Source organism: Lepidochelys kempii, chromosome 26, assembly GCF_965140265.1.
Source record: "Lepidochelys kempii isolate rLepKem1 chromosome 26, rLepKem1.hap2, whole genome shotgun sequence".
Classification (NCBI taxonomy): Eukaryota; Metazoa; Chordata; order Testudines; family Cheloniidae; genus Lepidochelys; species Lepidochelys kempii.
The window spans coordinates 7,650,747-7,669,577 of NC_133281.1; the positions used below are offsets into that span (position 1 = coordinate 7,650,747).

The 18,831-nt window shown below is 40.5% G+C and overlaps 1 protein-coding gene across 6 annotated transcripts in view; it reads left to right on the forward strand.

Annotated features, from left to right (window-relative positions):
* The window catches only part of CDCA2 (cell division cycle associated 2), a 30,055-nt gene extending 24,836 nt beyond the window's left edge, over positions 1 to 5,219 (forward strand). For 5 of the 6 annotated variants that reach the window (XM_073324925.1, XM_073324928.1, XM_073324931.1 and 2 more), the window contains one exon: positions 1,222 to 1,831. The gene's annotated coding sequence lies outside the window, so the exon portion shown is untranslated. Of the gene's footprint in view, positions 1 to 1,221; positions 1,832 to 1,884 lie in introns of those variants that run through there. The other variant, XM_073324926.1, reaches the window with a different exon arrangement.
* The last annotated feature ends 13,612 nt before the right edge of the window (positions 5,220 to 18,831 follow it).

The following is an 18,831-nucleotide window of genomic DNA, read 5'->3' on the forward strand; positions in this document are numbered from 1 at the left end:
CATTTGCCAAGTAATTTGAATTGTCCTTTGGCTTGAGAGTTTCAAAATGCTTGGTGAAACAACTGCGGAAAAGCAAGCTCAGCGTTGAGAGTACAGGTGTATTAGTCAGCAATGATGGGCAAAGGGTGAAGCTTTAATCTCTTGATGCTAGGAATCCGCACTTCCTATTTCTAGCAGTCACAAAGCAAAGTGATGAAATATTTATTCTTATAAGAATACTGGGATCTACAAGGATTGATTGATTGAAGCAGTAGTAAAAGCTGTAACTGTCAAGAGAATAAATACACACTTCAGTAATTTATTGGAAGTATAAGGGGCTTCAGTCAACTGAGGCCGAAGAACACACACTCCTTCCTGTGGAAAGGATAGCCATAGAAACTAGTGAATTGTATGCCAAGATACATTTTGTTCCATTGCTGTGACATTTACAGTCAAAGGAGAATAGTGTTTTATAGAATAACCTGCTTGTCTTAGGTGCAAGATTTCTTTAAGGAGCAAGACCCAGTTGCTTGGTCACATTCTTTAGGATTCTTTATATTTAGATCTCTTTATATTTAGACCCACTTGGGGAAAAAAGAATTACTCTAACTAAAATACGTACTGTATTATGGAAGTCTGGGATTTCAAATGTTCAAATCTGTTGCCCTGATTTTTTTTTTTTCTTTTATGAGGCAGGAGTTATGGTGGATTATACTTAGCATTGTGGAAAGCACATAGCAGTATGTGTTTTGCCCTGGAAACTTCGGAGTGGTTACTGGATAAGATACGGTTTATGGGCAGACTCCATATGCATACCCAACTCGCTAGGGTACAATCAGTAAGCAAAGTCTCTCATTCTTCCACTTGCATAAAGAAATGCCAGCAACCCCACACGTGGTTCTCGCCTCTTTTGGGAAAAGAGAAACACAGTTTATGGATCAAAAAAAGCAACTAATATTGACAGACGGTTTAGGGGAGTGGGAAATAATCCATTCTTGATGGTGTTGGTTCTTCTTGACAGAGCAGAATTTAAATCCTAATTTGATTGTATTTTGAAGCCTAGCGTCACAGTCTGTAAAAAATGAGTGTGTCTTTACTAATTGACCTATGATGGCTTCGGGAATACCCTTCCAATGGTAATTGTTTGAAGAGTTGATATTGCTCATCTGCTGAATCCTGCTTTATAAATTGATTCTATTAAAAAAAAAAATTGCTTTTGAAATCCATGTAACTTTTTTCCAGATTTCAAAAACAAGCTAACAAATAGAGATCCTGTACAACTAACATAACCATGAAGAAAGCTCCTGCTGGGGTGCAGACTTTTCCCAGGTTCTGCAGAGACTTTGCTTTACCATCTTGACACCAACAGGTCTGGAGCGCCCACTGCTACGGACTTGTGTACTTTACATTTGCACTAATCATAAAGAAATCACAATTTCTGCAGAAGGATTGCTTGTTAAGTTTGTTTAATCTTTACTGTATACAATACTTCATGTTTTAATGTTTAAGGCTAAACTGGCAAGAAAAGGATATGAACGTGTCCAGCAAATGAAGTACAGTACTGCATAAGTGCATTGTGAATGTTTTAAATCTTCAGTGTATATGTACCCAATACAGTACTCAGTAGTTGATCTGCCATCTTACTGTTCGCTTATTTCTAGTTTGAGCTATAGAACGTAAAATGTTGAATATGGTCCGCTTTATACAGTCAGTATTTTCATATTTCATACTATTGTACTTTAACTGTAAGGTGAAATATGCCAGCTTTAAAACAGATTCTTAAAGTTGAAAAATCATCTCTATATTGTAAACCTGTTTGACCACTTTGAGCTGGAATAAAATTTCTTATGTACTTTTGGTGAAGTTAGAAAGTCACATTGAAACACTGTCTTATCCTATCTGCAGAGACCAACAGCCAGTCTTTCAGAAAACAAGAACTACTCAGGCAACTTTGCAAGAAACTTCATCAAAAGATATCATTTGTGTTGTACTGTTGATTTCAGTGACAGTTCTTCATCCGGACCCATCCACTTTCTTTTACTGTTTCATCGTCCCTTTTTTTCAAGTCTTCGTTAACTAAATCTTTGCGCGTTTATCTGCTTTTGCTGTCTTCCAAATTTTTCTAACTTGAACTGGTTTCTGGAAGATAGTAGAATATGCTGTCTCTAATGTTAGCAAAATTAAATCTACCACAGTGAAAATTTTAGACTTTGGTTTAGAAGATATGAGCATATTCAGTTAAATTTTGTGTGGCATAGCAATATCTTTGTTTTACCAGCAGAGGGCAGTGTGGCATGAATTTTGCACTGGGGTAGATGTAGACAAACCGGACTTCTTTGTGAAAACTGTCATGGATTTAAAAAAATCTTTAAACAGTTCCCAGACCACAATACTGAAATGTCAAAATCACTTGTGTTGGTTCAAAACAAACTGGTAATAGCAGCTAACTCTGGTACTCTTATTTTATACTTAATTAATTTTCTTGCCTGTTTCATACCTTCTGGGATGGGGTTGGGAGAAATGGTTTAAAGGTTAAAATAAAACTAAATTAATCTTATGATTGATGGCATATACTGTAATCAATATGAGATAGTAAGCTCTGTGAAGAGCCCACACATCACCTTGTCTTGCAAGACTGGGTGTTTCTATTGGTCTTGACTAAAATTTTACTTTTTCCTGGACTATATTTTTCACTAGGTATTTAAGACCGTTTGTTTTACATGGTGTATGTGTTCCACTGCAGATCTCTTACAGGAATAGGGTGAGCCTCTTTAGTCCAGTATTAAAGAATTTGTTCAGTTGCTGGGAACATCCTAATAGACTGTAAATAAGTCTGAAGACAGACTTTTCTTGTGTGACAGATGTATATCCCTTTTTCTTAAAAATAGGATATCTAAGTATAAACAGATTTTCTTTCCAGCATAATTACCGTAGTGACTGGGGGGGACCTGGTTAAAACAAATGTGTAAATAGGGCCACAGTATGTGGGGTTTTTTTATATATCCGTATCCTTGAGTCCTGTGTAAGATCAAAAGTCATTTGTTGCCCGCTGTGTACAAATCTTTTTTTTTAAACAGAGATGATATGCGGTATCACTTGTGTGTCCATTGCTGAGTACCATTTACTTTGATTCATCCACCCAGTTGCTTTAGCGTTTGTCTTCCATATATGCAGTATTAACTAAAATTTTCAACTTCTGCCTATTCAGAAATCGTTATGAGAGAAAATAATGAACCAGAACATGATTGAGGAAGACTGAGACTGTAAATGCTATTTGCAGGGGTTAACTGAGCCTAGAGGTTGGAACCTGAGAAGAGGTGAAAGAAATTGTTGTTGGGATGCAAGGAAGTGTTGGGAGAGTCACTAGGGGTAAGATGGGAATAAGGATAATGAGACAGTACTGGTGTTGGAGGGTCATTGGACTTCGGAGGGAAGCAGATAGTCTGGGATATGAGGCTTTTCCCCCGTGGAGGGAGGGTGTGTGTGTGTGTGTGTGTGTGTGTATGAGTGTGTGAAGCATAATAAAAAAGGACTTGAAACTTTTGCATCTCAAAAATGCAAGCATATAAAACACTGCTCCTTTCACAAGGGAAAGTGTGTACCTAGGATCCTGGAGCCGTGTGAGAGCCACAGTGTGGTTACCAGGCTGCTGTGTAGGAACTGGAGCCAGGAATCTATCAACCTGCCTGCATTTTTCACAAAGCTGAACAATGAGATGGGGCTAAAACGTAATGTGAAAGGAGATTTATGTTTCACATTCCTAAAATGGTGTTCATAAAGTTAAGTTTTAAAAAGATGATATCAAATTTGCATCTCTAACTTAGAGGCAGCCTCCTATAATTGCTGCTTTTATTGCACGATGGCTTAATAGGGTATAGTAAGATAACATTTAGGTAGTATGGTCGGGGAAAAGTAAACCAGGTTTTGGAGTCAGGATATTCTGGTTTGTAATCCTGGCTTTGCCACTTATTGTGGCCTTGTTGAGAGTAGGTTTTAAGTTGTCCTCTTAGGTCAAGTCAGCAAGGTCAGTCTAACATCTACCCCTCTATTCAAGACCACACAATCGTGCTTTAGAATGTACAAAACTGGCAGAGTTAAAGCCTAGCCCAGGGTTTAACTTGATCAGTCAAGTATGTTCTAAAGCCTGGTGCTTTATCTTGACTGGAATTGTAAAAGGTGTTCATTAGATTGTGATGGCACAGAGTTCCTGAGCTCAATTTAAAACCTTGTCTTGACAAAGGCCGACTTTTTGCTTGTAAGCTCTTGGAGGCGGTGGTGGTCTTTGTTCTGTGTTTTTTCTTGTACAGCACCTGGTACGATGGGATGCTGGTGTATGACTGAGGCCAGGTCTACACTAGAAAGTTAGCATAAATGTGTCCGCTAGGGCTGTGAAAGCTATGGTGGCAACTTCATCCCCAAAGCTTATACCAGCACCAGAGTCCCTTTGCCAGTATGTCTTACGTCCTTTGGAGAGATGGTTTAACCATCCCAGCAAAAGGATTTCTTTGGCTGGTATAAGCTAAGTCTATATTACTGGCAAAGCCTTTGTAGTGCAGACTATTCCAGAGACTCCTAGGCACTAACACAGTATAAATAATTGTGGTTTCTGGCCACCTGTCTGCTTCACTTTCCCTTTCTGTATAATGGGGATAATGCTTCCTGGCCTCACAGGGATTTTGTGAAGCTTACTTAATAGTCACGTGATGTTCTATGTAAATTCCTAGTATGTAGACATTAGATCACTTCAGCAACAGTAATAGCTAGAGTTAAGTACGTATTGCTGAATAATTACATTTATCAGATTCCTGTGTAATTGCTATGTAGTGACTGATTTACGGGATAAATGTTTCCTGGAAATGCAATCATTATCTTGCCACTATATTGTAATTACCAGGTCATTAGTCAACTAAGGAAGGAAAGAGTAGTTATATAATACTTGTCTCCTATATTGTGAAGTGTTAGATTACAGTGAAATGTTTGAGAACTACCTGTAGGGGATGCAATAAACAATGGGAATTTGTTTTTGTTTTTCCTGAATTTGTGTTGGACCATCAGAATGACATGAAGAAAAACACCAAGCATAAATTCTTGCAAATTCACGTTTTCTGAAGTTCAAAGAGAAGGGATGGAATCTTACTATAAATGTTCTGCTAATGGCAGAGTGAATTAGACAGCTTATCTTTCCAGAAACTAAAACAAATCATAGAATAAATTATCTAATTTACTCCTGATATACTAGAAGCATGTTGTTTTCATGGCAGTACAACAGCTATTCCTTTTAACCTGGCAAAAGTCATTCTAAATTTTTTTAATAAAGAGAAAATTAAGTGAAATGAATAACTTTGCTCTAATTCACTGATAAATGACCGTAACAAATATCTCCTGGTCTTTAACTATATTGTAATTACAAGCTCATTTTAGGAACATTTTCTTTACATTACTTTTATTGTTGTAGTTCCTCTCCCGCTCATTTCTAAATACCTGATTATTTTAAAAAATATCCTTTACTTCTCAAATGCTGTATATAAAATTTAATTGTACCTCTTTGTGGAGCACTCCCTGACATCAGGCCGAAATGTGTCCTGCTCTGCTACTCCCCCTGTTGGCTCTGCAACTGAAGATACTGTGCAGTCTACCCAAAACTGGGTTGATATCTGTGCGGATGCCAATCCACATGGCAAACCAATGGCATTATTTTCGCATCATTAGAAACATCTCTATTATATCTTGAACAGAATCCTACAAAAGTAGTGAAATCTAATTTTCAAGCTCCTAGCAGGCTATTAAACAGTGGAAAGGATATTTTTGTTTCATAAAACCCCCAGAAAAGTGTAGGTGACTGTCTTTTCAACTGGGACGTTTTTAAAGTATGTAAGCAACATGTTTTAGACTAGGTAAGATAGGATCTGATTGTACTATAGTCCCTGTGGGAAAGGTACAACTTCATCTTTGACACTCAGACAAGAAGGCTAATGTATTAGTTTTGTAATTAAGCCTTGTAAATTGTGCATAACAGAGCATTTAACTACTTTAACCAAGCTTTGGCCGGGGGAGAAGAAAAAACCCAGTGTGCATTGGGAATGGAGGCATGGAACATATTCCCTAACTTAAACCTGAAAAACCTGGTGTTAGTCTTGGGTGATTGCCAGTGACCCTTTGACTCCCATCTTCCTGCCCCCTGCACGGATTTGGAACTGGTCAGCCATTTTTGTTTTTGGAAGGGAGAGGAGACAGATATAATGAATGGCTTTTATTGTGCAATATTTCAAAACCTTTTGACTGTATTCGGATGGGATGGAAAATGTTCTACCCTGTGCCGTAGCCAAAACAAACAAAATGTATTCCCTAAACCTGGATGTGTGTTTCACTCAAACTGGCAGTAGTTAGAGCTCGACTCTCACCGAGAATTTAGTTTGACAATTTTTAGCCCTTGTTCAGCTGAATGACACAGCCAAAGAAAATACTTGGAAAAAAATTAATATATTTACAGCTTATAGGTGCCATTTATCTTTTCAGTTCAATGTGTAGTTTAAGAAACTCCATTAGTTGGCCTATATTTTAGGTTTTTCTAATTTTTTTAATTAGTTTGTCTTATATCAGAATACTGAGGCTGAAGGAAAACGTTTTATGTAGCTCCCACATGGGTGATAAATAGCTGAGATTCAAGGATTTAAAAGTTCAGGGGCTACCACGAAACAGAATATTCTGCAGATCCAACAAACTAGTAGTAGATGTCCTTGATGGACGCCTACCATAGACTAGCTTCCAACTCTACTAAACTTTGGTTTAACTACCCTCTTTATAGCACAGCCTTACTGCTGTTTTCTGACATTGCAGATCAATTTCATGAAGAGATTGTACTGTGTAATCAACATAATTCATGTAATGCAACATGTTTTATGACCTGAACGAACTGTAGTTATTAACTTTTACTGTATAGGCACCCATGCCCAAAGGCCTCTGGGTGCCGTAACGTTGCAGAATTAACCATAAATTACCAAAATAGGCACCATGCCCGACCGCCCAAAACAAAATCTTATAAACCTGACATCCCACCCTCGAAGTAAAAATCCCTTTGAACAAATAAAATATGAAACTCCAGCTAAAAGTTATTGTTAACTAAATGAAACACTTAAATAAATGAGCCTTGTGTTCTTTAATTATTATCTTTGTAGATAAATGATACAGATGAGGAGGCATCTCTGAAAGGGGAATAGTAAAAACAGAGTGTGATCATGTAAAGAGATGTAGAATGGACTGAGCATGAAACTGGGAGCCAGGAACTCCGGAGCTTTATTCTCTGCTGATGATGTGTGGGGTAGTCTTGGGCAAAATCCCTAATTACTGTGTGCCTCAGTTTCTCCCTCTAATTTTGTTTATTGACTTAGGTACCGATAACCACAGATTGTGAGTGCAAGGCATGGATTTAATGCTATCACACACTAAATCTGTTTGTCTTCAGTATAACCCATGTACCCTTTCCCCCTAGTCTGCCCCAATCTGCCATAAATAACCCACTTACAGTCATACAAATGCTTGACTAAAAGATGTATCTTGTTCCACGTACGGAAGGTCGGTACCGCTGGGTTCTAGTAGTAAATAATACTTGCCTACCTCACCAAGGCTGGGTGGGAATTCATGTTTGTGCTGTTCTTTGATGTAAAGTGCTCTCAGCCTTGCAAAATTGTTGTGAAAACTTAATCAGGCAGGTCCAAAACTACTTACTGCTAATGAAAAAAGTAATTTTACTCTTCCATCAAAAAGAAATTTACTCGCCCCGGTGCGTTATACAAGGAGACCTTTGCAAGATTAATATAAATGCTAGGAAATATGCACAGTTCATTTTAGAGAGCCAATGATTAGTTGTTACACAGAGATGTGAATGGTGACTTGCCCTAGCCTCCTCCATGAGGTGGAGCAGGTGGGCATGGCTCCTTGGTCTAGCGTGGTTTGAATGTGGGAAAGAGATCTAAAATGAGGGACAGGAGAAGAGGAAGCTTGTAAGGGTGTGGGACTAAGGTCACCCATCCAATTATTATTTTTTTTTTCCCCTGTAGCTTTTTAGGCCTTGGTGAGAGGGCTCGTGGAGGAATGGATTCAGAAGCGTAACGGATAATTCATGTTGGTCTGAAATGAGGGTGGGATTGGTGAATGGTATTTGAGTCTTGAAATCCAGTTTTCTTTAATCCTTAGAGGAAATTGTACTTGTCCTCAGTAAATTACACTTGCTGCCTTTCCACTTCAGTGCTCTGTACAAACATTAACTAAGCCTCATGTCCCCTGCATGGGGTGTTAATCAGTTTTAAACTTAAGTAGAATAGCAAGCAGTGGTTAAATGACTTGACCGAGGCTACAAAAACACTTGTCAAAGCTGGGGTGAAAGCTCAGGAGTTCCTGGATCCTACTACTGTGCCTAGGCTCCTAACATGTGTATAAAACATGTATGCTCAGAATTCAGTTTCTCCTTCTCCACCCCAACAGGTAGCTGCCCTGCTACCGCCAGGTATGGCTTTCTGCCTGCAACACAAAGAGGCCCATCATGCCTAATGAAGGATCCCAGAGCACTACAACCTAACCCTTTCCACTTCTGTATGTTTTCTCCTACCTGCTTCCCCTCTGTCACTGGCCTGCCTTCCTAATACTACCTTTTGCCAGTCATGTATGTACTCCTGTGTCAACTTATTCCCTGCTGGGTTGCCAACTGTTTATCCAAATAGCAAAATGGGGCAGCACGTAGCATGGCACACGCAAGCCTGTGAGTCAGGAAATGAATCAAAATTCTGCTGCCAGGAACCCTTTCTAATGCCTGGAATAATGCCCCTTAAGAGTCCCAGAACCCCTTAGTAACAACCAGAGCTAAGGTGTTCGGTGCCTACGACGGGGCCCTGTGGGTAAGGATTGAAAAAAGTGATAAGGCTGCAGGCAGAATAAATGTATGTTTTCATACTGGGGCAGAGAACAGCTGAAGCCTTAAATTCTTTCATTTTTACTAACAGGGAACCCCCCCCCCCCCGAAAGTTCCTTTTTCCTATCCCACTAACTTGAGAGATGTTTTGTTTCTGTATATGATTGCCTGCCTGCCTGCCTGCCTGCATTTGCTTTCAGTATCTAATACAGTGCACTAGTATGACCATGCCAAAAGCTGTTTAAACAATATTAAGATGTTTTCTTCAAGCTTCTCCCTAGGAAGATACTCTCTTTCAAGAGGAATGTTTTCCCGAGAGCATTACATCATGAATTGGTTCAGTTCTTGCAGTAAGAAATTGGACCAAATGGTGGAGAAGATCTCCTGGGGAAACATACTTATGTTGTTAAGTATTCCCATCAGAAAACTTAGAAACTGCTTACATATTACTATTCTGTCTACAGTTAGCCTTTCACCTTATTGCAGCTGAATGGGGGAGGTTGTGGGATTTTTTTTTTTTTTTTTTTAGAAATTTGAACCCTTTTTTCATTTTTCCCCCCTCCCCCCAAAATCTCGTGAGCTGAACTGTGGCAATAGACGCTAATACTTTTGACGGCAATAGTGAATCAAGGTGTATTTGTGCTGGAGAGAGAACTGTTAATGAGGTTGCAATTATGAAAGCTTCCTTGGAAATGTTGAATTTGGCTTTTGTTTGAGCATTAAATGAGAGGAACTTTGGAGAAGACCGGAGGCTGGAAGGATTTGGGAAGATTTATGGGACAGCAGCCATATGAACAACGTCTGCCCTCGAATTGTATTGGATTTCCTCGTGTTTACGAAATGGTTCCACGTGAAAGATGGGATACTTGATAACGTATCATTTTATCAGTACAAATCACAGAACATTTTTGCCAGCAAGAAAAATGATCTCACTGCATTTCAGTAAAAGCTTAGAATTGGGGGGAGGGAGACAATGGACTCTGTAATATGCAAGTTTTACTTTGTGTATAAAAGATATTGTGAAATGGTTATAAGTCAGGGTGCCTTGTAGTTTCATAAAGATCAGCATTGTGCTTGCAGCAAAGGCAACTAAAAACCCAAAGCACCTTTAAAAAAGGAGGTTTCAGAGTAACAGCCGTGTTAGTCTGTATTTGCAAAAAGAAAAGGAGTACTTGTGGCACCTTAGAAACTAACCACTTTATTTGAGCAGAAGCTTTCGTGAGCTACAGCTCACTGCATTGGATGCAGGAAGATTCTTCATTTCAGCCTGCACAGCTACTGAAATTCAAGAGAGAAGCTATCTATCATCAGAATAGCTTACCGGAAACCAACCCCGGAGTGAATGGACTGTAGGATATGACACTGTTTCGTAGCAATTGCTGACCTGATTGAACACACCAGAGAGCTGGAACTACACTTATGTTAGGAGAGGAGCCTTCCAGAGTATGTCAGAGAGACACTGACATGCTAGTGAAAGCTCGTGTTACTACCTGCATCTGTTCCATGGATGAAGATAGAACTTTAGGCTCCAGTGTGAATATCTGGCACCTTTTAACTGGCTCTAAATTCACTTTAAAACGTGAATGTGTTCTTCTCAGACAGCTTCATACGATACACAATATACAAAAAAGCATAGGGCTTAGGCTATGCTTTCTAATTGCTCTTTGTATGAATATTTTGTATCTGTGTTGATGTAAAGAACAGGTTTAAAAAAAAAAAAGTAGGCAAGTCTTTTAGTGTTCATAACAAGAAGGGCCGTTAACCTGGACCGGCTGCTGAGGAATTGGCACCAAAACTGAGGACTAGCAATTGGCATGGCGTTTTAGAAAATGTCCGTCTATCTATAATATTTCAATATAAATTAATTACAGTGTGCATATTATCTTTAAGTATGTAACAAAGTAACATTGTAGGAAGAGACTAGAGCCCTGATCTGAAGCCCATTCAAGTCAATGGAAAGACTCCAATTTTGCATCAGGCCTTATGTTAGTATTTAATTATCAACACCAGTAAGGGCAAAATGTTCTTGCGGGATCAGCACTTTGGCCCAGAGCCTCAACAGTGTTTTGGGGCCTGACTCCCAGTGGGAGTCTTTGAGGGTCTGGGAGTATCCTCTGTAGTGTGAATCCATGTTGAACACGCATACGAAGGGAACGATTGTGGAAGATGTCTTATGGACATCCTTGGAGACACTTTTTCATCCACAAAACAAGGAGAGGACGGTGGGCGGGGGCCAGTGCAAGCTTTGCCCCTCTTCCCCCTGCTGCCCTTTTCCAACGTTCCTCACACTTGAGCCTGCGGGGACACCTCTGAGGCAAGAAGGCAATTTAATCCACATGGTGCATTCAGTCTCGCTTGTCGGCTCCACTAGGGGTTTTTATGATATGGGCACTTCTCCATAAGGAACCAAGCTGAGCTCATCCATGTATATTCTTCGTTGGGGCTGTGCATGGAACTTGCACTGGACCTATCCATTGGCATTTCATTTACAGAAGGTACAGGAGAAATCCACGCAGGATAACAGAATTCCTTTAATATGGACATGTTTGGAAATTGGCTGCAGTCTGAGAGAGCCTGTGTCCTTCAGAGTTTGTACATATTGGGTGAAATCCTGGCCGCATTGACGCCGCTGTTGACATCAGTGGAGCTAGAATTTCAACCACGGTATTTTTAAGTAATACATTTTAATTGAAAAAGTCTTCTCTTCAGCAACCCTCTTCCCCTTGTTTTGCAGTTTGTGTCTCGAAAAATACATCTACTGAATAATTCAGAACAGCCATGAATATTTAGCAGAAACTGGTTATTTAATCGATAGCTGTTCATGAATGGTAAAAAGATGCCCAAGAAAAAATGCCTCCTTTCTTATCCATTTCTCCACTACCACGCAAACTTTTAAAATTACTGTTGCTTACAACTATAAACTGCTTACACTAAATAGTCCCCCACTTGATTAAGATGGATGGTAGTTGTATTTAGAGCAATAATAATAATTAAGGCTCTGGTGGTAAGCAAGAAAATAGCAAATGAATCTAATAAAAGTTTAAGGAGACGCTCTTAAATTGAAAAGCATTTTTAAAACATAAACCTCAATTTAAAAAATAATTACTCCAGGATAACTAAAACTCAAGATTACTGAAGACTACATTACTTTTCATCTTTATATAGAGAGAGAGACAGAGACAAACTTTTTGTTTCATTCACAGTACTTAGTGATGAAGGGTCTCTCTAGTTCGATGCACCAACAATTACATACATTTGCTTTGTAGTGGAGAAACTGACCAAAAAAAAGGGGGGGGTGGGGAGGCAAAAGAAATGTATAACTATCTGAATCTTCCAATAAAGAACAGGCGGCACTTTTTCTTTGATGATTAACTACATTTAACAAGTGCTATAATAGCAAGTCTGCTGATGCCAACCCCATAGCTGCTTTCTACTGCAGAAATATTTCATTTTTTTTACAGATTTAACATTTTTTATTAAAGCTAATGGTAAAATTTAATGTTAAAACCTTGTTAATACACAAGTTAAGGAAAGTGTCTGTACATCTAGGTATAATGCTTAAATTATCCAAAAGTAAGACGTTTGGTTTAAAAGTAATAAAATACACATAGTACATAATCTGCAATATCCCAATTTAAGGTTAAAAAATGTAATTATGCAGTTTTATTACATCTCGTTCTTTTCCATCTTCTACCACGTATTGGAAATACCCTTCCTTAGCTTATTTAGAAAATATATTTGGTATAATATAATACAATGTAGTATAACTATAATAAAGAAGAACTAAAGCAGTGGATGGAGAGTCCCGGCTTGGTTCCACCCTGATTTGGGACCTTGGGCAAGTCATTTCGTTTCTCTGTGTCCCTCAACTTCCCCCTCTGTAAAACAGGTTAAAAATCTTTATATTATATGGGTGTTGGGAGGCTTAATTAACTGTTTGCACGACACTTTGAGATCCGTGGATGAAAGGGGCTGTATGTGCAAATGAATTTTGATTGGGTTTAACTCGGGATGGGGCACTTTTGTTTTGTTATTGCAACATTGTCTCTGTCCACAAAGATGGAAGTGAAGCAGTTAATCTCTGACTTTCAAAGTGGGTTAATGGCATGGCTGTTGAGGTGTGACTGACACAAAGAGCCCAAATGATTTAAGGGTGGCACTGCTTTTAGAAGAGAGAGGTGGCTTGTTCAGCTTTTTAAAGTCCTTAAGATAATGTCTATTATATCTATGATTGATTTATTTGATATTTATGCAGTTGGCAGTGGGATTTGAAATATAACATAAGCACTTCCTGAGATGTCAGTACTCCAATGTTAGTGGTCTGAACAAGGATGTAATTCATATCTGCAGGTGCTTACTCTGGTATCAAACACTTCAATAACATCATGCTTGTGGAATCCGGCACTCCCCAGTGTCCCATTTGTATCCTGATATGCCCACGTCTTTCCTATGTGTGTTTTTCTTTCTTAAGGAGCTCTCATTTCCTTCAATAGGATATGTTTTATTTCATCCTTTTTCCTGCATTTACTCATACTAATGTCACCGCATTCATTGGTAATAGCGAGGTTTGGAAACAACCCGTGTATCCATGAAAACACTGGGTCTGAAATTTAATGCCTGGGATGCTTTATTAAGGAAGAATGGCTATTTAAGTGAAGGGAGGTAATAGCTTCTTTCTGGATTCTAATTTGATCTAACAAGGGGGAAAGTGGTCCAGCAAACTCACATGCAACATGCATTCATGTTCTCTTAGGCGGGGTTTGAAGAGCCCTGGGTGAAAGTGTTCCGGGGCTTGGTGGCTTCTATGCAAAGGAATGGAAATTGGACACTGCCAGGTGATGGAAAAGAGCAAGTTCCTGACAGAAGTTCCCTACGTGCTCTGTGGACTTCTTCCCGGGCTTTCTGATAGGGCTTAGTATGACTGTAATGAGCAGAACAGAGGACTGGAGATCAGGGTATTGGGTTTAGTACTATTTCTTGGAGAGAAGTGAGATGTAGTAGTCAGAACAGGGGAGTGGGATCCAGGATTCCTGGGCTCTTCTCTGGGCTCTTCCACTGATTAGACATATAATCTGGGGGATGTCACTTGTCCTTTTCATGTCATGATCTTACCATTCTAACCCTGGTCCTTTTCCCGTCTCCGATTTTACTCTGTTTGACAAGTCTGAATTTAGGCTGTGAGCTCTTATAGACAGTCCCTGTTTTGATTTGAGCCGTGAAGTACCATTGCACACTTGTGGGCACCTGAGCTAATACTCATTTTGTAAAATCAGCAGTTCAGTCATTCTTAGCTCTTAGCACTTTTTTCATCTTCCCGCTGCTTTGAAGACATCTATCAATCTTCACAACTCTCCTGTGAGACAGGGGAGAATTATCCCCATTTTACAGGCTGGGGAAACTGAGGCATAAACAGGTTATGTGGTTAATTACAGATGGAGTCAATGGCAGTAGGGTTAGTGCTCATAAGTTTCTTGCGTTAGGAAGCATGCTGGTAAAGCAGTTTGAAACCCTGGGATTCAATACACTGTACTGTTTAGTGGGTGGGACTCCTTGCCTTTGTGCCATTAGAATAACATGGTTTGGTCAGCAAGAGGAGTGTCCTTTTATTGACTGCTTTAATAAGCCAACATATTTCCCATTCCTGTTGGAACTTTCCTCCCCTCAGAGGGCAAATCTCCCAACATCTGCTAGGAACTGTATCTTTCCCTAACAAGGCAGGCGAGCAATGCCGGAATCCCTACTTGGTACTCCTTTATTTTCGGGAATCATGCAAGTAGTAATCTGTCACTGCAACTCACCTGGTAAATCAACATTGCAGCGGTAACACAGCGCAAGGAGGAAGAAGCTACAGAACATGGGGTCTCGCTTGGAAACTGAGAGGACCCTTTCAAAGGTGCATGAACTCTACAAATGCACCCTGCTTTAGCACCTGCTTCAATGTACATGTTTGTTCTTGGCATGAAACTACAGCAGTGTCTGGTCATTTAATCCTGTGTGGGTGGGGCCGCCCCAGTTTGTGACTGAAGTGGACTGTACTTACTCACTTTCACATGATCTAGTATTTATACTCCAGTAGAGACTCGAGGCCCAAATCAGGATTGGGGCCCAAGTCCTCAATGTACATTATAGCCACTGAAAAGTCGAACAAAACTGGGGATGGAATGAAGGTCCTTTCTACTGCAAACACACACCATTATGACACTTGAGCTAAAACGAATCCCTTTAGGTGTCAGCCACAGAGGGCCTTGAACATACAACTGAGCGTTTGTTTTCATAATGCAGAGGGCAATGGCACAGTTATGGTATTGCGCCCATTTTACAGATGGGTAAAGGGAGGGAGATTGAGAAGTGAGGCTTGAGGGGCATAATCTATCAAGGTTGGTGAGACGTTTAGAAAGCCTCAGCTGGAAGATGCAGAAGTGTGAAGTATTAATGTTATTTTGTTTTCACAGTTTATAAACAGCAAGGATGCAATTTCCTGTTTTCAGTCAGGGAAACTGCTTGTGGGGGCAGTTGCAAGTCACACTGGCCTGTGGCAACTTGCCAGTTTGAAAAATCATTAGGCCTAAGCCCCCCATCCCTCCCCCAATCTTGCCTGCCATAGATAAAATTTAAGTTTGGCAAACCATTATTGCCACCTGTTATTCTGAGCAAAATATTCATCTGTCCCACTCCCCCCATTCACACTTTGTTTTTGAAATAGTTCCTTCTCTGAGTCAGCTTGGAAAATAGGTACCAGGCCATGCTACCAGCAGCTGGGGACAGGAAATCCATGACATTAGCCCTAGTGTATAAAGGCCCCTTCCAACAGAAGAATCCAGTTCATTTCCTCTCTGGGGCAGGTGGAATGACGCTGTCTGGCTGAGTCACAGTTAAACCGGTGTTTATTCCTTTCTCTTTTTAAGCCTCTTCTCGCTGTTTGTTTGTTCTTTTTTTAAATTGCCAGAAATTTAGTCAATCTCTCTAGAGAAGCAAACATGATTTTTATTTAGTGCTTCAACTATAAACAGCCGTTTCACCATTTGGAAGGAGAATTTTGTCTTTCTCCATCTGCAAAAATCTATAGTTACTGTCAGTCTGAATGGGCTTATTTCTGATGAAAGGAAACAAGCAAATAAAAAGAGAACAGAAGTAAAGTCTCCTTGAGACTATAGACTATATGTTTCCTCTACAATAGGCTGCATGAACACCAGGTATTAAAATGGCTCCTTGTCTCTGCAGGCAGCAGCTTTCTTAGAAAGTTAATGGTGCACTACACGGTGCGGGGGAGGAGATAGGTGTAACTGTTAGCTAGTAAAATCCACCCCACACAGTGGTTGGCATGAATCCAACAGCAGTAAATATTTACAGCTACACGTATTAATATCTGACTGATGGATCCAAAAGAGAATCTCCAGCCCCTAATCCCCAAATTAGGGAAATTCAGGTGTAAATATAACTTTGTGGTTAACCCCTTTAGAATGGGGCTCAGTCACCACCCACTAAAATCCACTTCTTCCCTGACAGCTTTAAGGCATTCAGGCCTGCGTCTAACCTGTGCACTCGGGCCCATCCTAGCTTCTAATACAGGAGAAAAATAGAACAGAGCGAAAGGAAAATAAAGACATATCTGAACAACAAACATCTGAGTCTCCTCTGGCTGCAGTCCAGACTCAGGTGCCTTAGATTTCAGCTTCTAAATTACCTGATTACTAGTCCCCTCCCCAGGGCTGATTCAAGCAAATGTAGACTCTGGCCTTAGATCTAAGGGAGAAAAGCTAGTTTATGACTCTCTTCCCCAGGCTCCTACCCTGTGTCAGACTGGGGCAATTAATTCCACAGCAAGGAAGGTAAAAGAAATAAGGAAGGTGACTAGAACGGCTGCGAGTGTGGAAGGAGGTAAGGGACTTATAGATGGAGATTTCCTGATCAGCAGGAGGAACCTGCAGCATGCTTCAGTCTGGGCTCTGGTAAAGAGAGTGAGAACCTCTCTCCATAGGAGGTCAAATTATCCCCACAGCACAAAGTAATTCCTACTCCAAGCTGTGAAATTCTGACCACTGGCAGCAAACGTAGCACTAGCATTTCAGCCTGTGCTTAGTGAGATGGGATTCCATAACCCTGGGTTCAACAGAAGGTTTGATAGCATTGCCACACCTAGCCTTCCTCTGTCTCAGCTCCTCCTTGCGAAATTTATGCATCCAATGCTGCAACTCCTCTGAACGCTCTTTAACACAAGTACTTGCTGCTATAACCTTTGACTCTTAAAAAGATTTCTTCTGACTACCTATCCTCCAAAGCAGACACAAATCTCCTAATGCCCAAATCCAAAACAGCTGAGTTAGTTTAACACTCCCTTGCGACTTTAGTGTATGGGCTGGTTATGCTAGGGTGGGAACCAGTTGCTTGCTCCTTCCTGCCAGAGGGTAGCAAGGGTAAGTCTTTCTTTGGTTTTCTGTGCAAACAAATATCTTTTATAAAGCAGTTTAATTCATGTTCTGCTGGGAATATTTATTCACCCTTATGGGAACCACTTGTATAGTGTTAGCTAGACCCACCTTGGCTACATGGGTGCTGTGGATGAGTGATTGTTTGCTTCCCCTTCTTCCAATGTCTCCTTAATGGCTTGCCTCTTTGTTATACCAACAATTAAATCCCTGAGATTCTTGCTCTCCCTTGAAATCTACAGGAAAAAGGCTGGATTCAAACTTCTCCAGCATTTGGATGTGGGGGTTCCGTTAAGCCCATGATGTGGATCTCGGGCCAGATGCAAACTCCAGATCCAGCCTTGGGAGTGTTTGGAAATGATCCCAGTGTAGAGCAATAGCCAAGCCCAGAGTTTGGTTCTGAAATTTAGGAGTGTTTGGATCTAGTGTTTTGCTGTGGGCCCCCTCTCTGTTTCCTATGTACTGGGAAGAAAGAGGCAGGAAAGACTGTTCAATGGCTGGGGCACTAGTCTAAGCCTTGGGAGATTCAGGTTTAATTCCCTGCTCTGGCACTGATTTCCTATGTGACCTTGAGCAAGTTACTTAGGCCTAGATCCTCAAAGGCATTTAGGCACCTAAATCCCATTGGTGCTTAAATATCTTTGAGCACCTGGGCTAAGCCTCTCTGTGCCTCAGATCCCCATCTGTACAGTGCAGATAACAGCATTCCCCTGTCAGGGGTGCTGTGAGCATAAATACTCTACCGGCATATATTGAAGTGTATATAGTTAAGCAGATGCATAAGTCTTTGCAGGATCAGGGCCTTCCACATGGGCTTACTCACAGAGCATAATGTCAAGCATGTGCACAAGTCTGTGCGGATCAAGGCCTTAGGTACAGGGCAGGGACTGTCTCTCCGGTGTTTGTACAGTCCCTAGCACAATGGGGCCCTGTCACGGTTGGGGCCTTGAGCCTCTACTGGAATATGCAGAATAATACACATAAATGGGTGCAAGGTATCTGCCTGTGCAGATCCAGCTGACTTAAATTGCAAAGGTAGAAATAATCTGTGAGTGGGAGGTGGCAGTGGGTGGGAGGGTAAGTTCTTCAAAGCAGAAGAGATCTCAGGGAACCCGGCTTGGCTCCGTTCTGGTGAAGAAGCTTTGAATACAATGGGGGAAAGCATTGGGAGTAATTATCCAAAATGGGTGGCATAAATCTAACAGGAAGTAATACATCAGTTTTAAAGCTACTCATTTCAAACTGTGAGTTAGATTTATTTGGCCTGCCGTTGGGAGCAAATATTAATGAAAGGGCAAAGGCAGCTTATGGCTCTTTCAGTTCTTTCATTTCCCACTAGATATCTCTGGTGTAAGAACTAATTATGAATGTTCCTGATTTAATTTGGAAAAAAAATTGGATGAAGTTTTTTTTAATTTCTTTTAAGGTCCTGTGTTGTTGTACAGTGGCTGAAGTTAACTCTGGATCTTACTTCAGTAACAACTCCAGGCTGGAGTCCAACGAGGCCACTTAGAATCCATG